This window comes from Myotis davidii, unplaced genomic scaffold (genome assembly GCF_000327345.1).
Source record: "Myotis davidii unplaced genomic scaffold, ASM32734v1 scaffold433, whole genome shotgun sequence".
Taxonomy (NCBI): Eukaryota; Metazoa; Chordata; class Mammalia; order Chiroptera; family Vespertilionidae; genus Myotis; species Myotis davidii.
The window spans coordinates 1,466,359-1,469,450 of NW_006293776.1; positions in this window are offsets into that span (position 1 = coordinate 1,466,359).

Below are 3,092 nucleotides of genomic sequence, written 5' to 3' on the forward strand. Positions count from 1 at the left end.
CTTTTATCAATCAAGTGATTTCTTTCAAGAGCCTTTAAGGGGATTCAGGTGAAGGAAACCCCATCTGTGGTGGAGACCTGGATGTTCCTTTAAACAGCTCGACCACAGTCATACGGGAGTGATCGTGCTGGATTATTTGTTAAGCCAGGGTTGCCTGCCTCATATCCATCATGCTGTTTGCAAAATTCGTGCTTTTAACCAATTTATACTGAGTGTAACTTTAGGGTTTCTACAATTAAATGCATGCTCCCTATTCTGCTTTATTTTCTAGCCTCGTTTTGTCTTTTTCAAATTATGTAGATTTCTCTTTTGTACAATGAAAATTTCACTCTGACTTTTACTAAACTTGCTGTCAGAATAATCATTGATCTTATTCTCTTTTTTATGTATTTGTATTTTGGCCTATGAATGTAATAATACTGATGTCAGTGACGCTATAACTTGCACTGTTTTGCATTATGTCAGCCCTTTTTAGGGAGTAAAAAAGCCCTACTGTGTTTTTAAAGAAGATCAACTATAAGCCCAGTAGTGAAGTAGAGAAATACACTGCATGTTTTCTTGGCTCTTTTATGTATCGTGGTGGGTTATTGTTCTAGATTGGACTGTTAAATACTATGTTTGAGGCTGGGTTGTCATTTTTATAACTGTCTTGGTGTTTTATCGCCATTATTTATTACTTTTGATATACGGAATGAGCTGCATGCATTTATAGAGCAATAAGAGGATGTATTTAATGTGCCTTGTTTTTAACGGAATAAGAACTGAAAGCATGAATCAATAAAACTGATTAAAATGGTCCATTTGCTGGCATTTTGATGTTACTTGCAGTCAGAGAAATAACTTTGATTACTGTTGAAGTTTTTTTAAAAAAAGTTTGGAAATATGTTTACAAACTATGTTTTTAATGGCACTTACACATTAATTCTTTTAGCTTGAAACGTCATAATTTGATCTCAAAAGTAAATCTCTGCATAGACAGATGTAATTTTTTGAGACTGCCAGGATTATTTGTATTAATTTGTTGCTGCAGCCTTTAGGGCACGACTTCTGGATTTGTACAATCCTATTCCAGAATTACATTCATCCTATTACAACTAACTCAGCTGAATTCTTTTTTTTCCTTCCTTACTTTTTTTTTTTTGTCTCCAAGAGCCTTTCAGCCTGAGGGTTCCCAGGCACACTGATGAATTTTATCATAACTAAAATCAATAGAAATGAATGGGAAAGATTACATAATCCATTTTGATCATCTCACATGTCAAGTTAGTACAGGGTTGCCAAGTGTTGATAAATGCTCTGACAGAAAAAATGCTATATATTTTCATTGTCAGTAAATCAGTAAAGCTGTTATCAGTTTTAACACAAGTTTTACAATGCCCATGTTATTTTACAGGTTTTAATTTACACACGTGTGTGGAGCATACCATACGCTCCATTTGTGGTTTAGATGCACTGCCTCCTGGTTTTTGGTGCTCAAAGCATGTGTGAGCTTCTGAAGTTTCTTTGGCATTGCCTAGAATACCCAAAGCCACGCCCCCCTTCCCCCTGCCACCCCACCACCCCCCGACTGGTAACAATGAACTGTTTGTTCAGTGCCTGGAAAAAAATATATAGCAGCTCGAAACATTGTTCATTGATCTAGCTTATCAAATTTTATAGCACTTTAAAATTTGTCAACTTAAAATTTGTCCAAGTGGATTGCTTCAGTTTTGGGAATGTATATACAATTTCTGATAATCAAAGGAAAATGGATACTAACATCGATATTTGCAAATCTTTGTCAACACCACATTATCATTAGTGTTAGATTCCACCTGATGACATGTGACTTATGAAGGAGGCACAACAGAAGTTTTAAATTCATACGGCATCCTTCTAATGAGAGGATTTCTGTATAGGGGATGGAGTTGATGAGCCTTTTGTGCCTGCACTTTGTATTTTAGGCCTTTAATTAGCTACCGAACTTGTGAAATACATGCACATAACATGATATATGTGAGCCATGCTGACACCAGGATAGTCCTGTAGATCCTGCACAGAGAAGGTTGTGGGCCCTTTGCCAAAAGCAGTAATTATCTTTGCATTTAGTGAAATATTTGACCCAGAATAGTAAAATTTACATGTGATCTAAGCAAAACTGCTTTAGCAACATGATCAAGGCCATCTTTGTTTGTCACATTTGGCATAAAATTGCATTGCTTAGCACACCCTACCACCAGTGCCCTGTTAGTGACCTGCATTCACATTGGAGTTGCTGGAAACTGAAAGCTGAGGTATGTATCTTATAGTCGTAGATGGCATATCACGTTTCACTGGAAGAGACGGGAGGATCGAGTCACAGAGTACCCACCGGGGATGCTAGGGCCTGGCACACGGTACAACTGGTTCCACCAGCTTCTGAGCCATTCAAGTCCGCTCTTTTGTGTCTTAAGCAGAGTATCTGCTCTCATTTTCCAGGTATAGTGACTCCCATAGAGTTCAAGTTCACTTCTTCAGTGGCGGCTGCTAGCTTTCCTTCAGTGTGGTGTCTCAAGGAGATAGGAGGTGTCAACATTTTTTTTTTCTTTTCTTTTTGGTCATGATACTTATAAAAAAAAATAGTTTGGGTTAGGGAGAATCTTGAATTGGAGGCTGTGTTTTCATAGTCACAGGATTTATTTTTTTTAATTTTATTTGTTTTAAACTTATACTGTAAAACTGGTTCTAACTTTTTTGTGAGTTAAAAAAATCCAATGTAGGTGTATCTGATTTTGCTTTAAAAGCTACCTTCCCGCATCTGCCTAAGCAATCTAAATGTGATGAGATCGGATCAACATATCACTTTTCTTTAGCCTGACCTTAATGCCCTCTGCTAAGTGAGCAGTTCCCTCTCACAACCTCCTTCCTTCAAAGGTCTTAGAGTAAATAGTTGCTTCTTCTCCTTTCTAATTTGTTGCTTGTTAGAGTTTCTCTATTAAAATCAATTGTTTTGTTTTTCATCTCCCTCATTAATTGGTTTGCAATTCATTCTTATGCATACAGAGTCTTTCCTATCTAAGTTAAGAAGCTGTAAGTCTTAGATCCATTGAAATGACAGTGAGAAATATTTCATT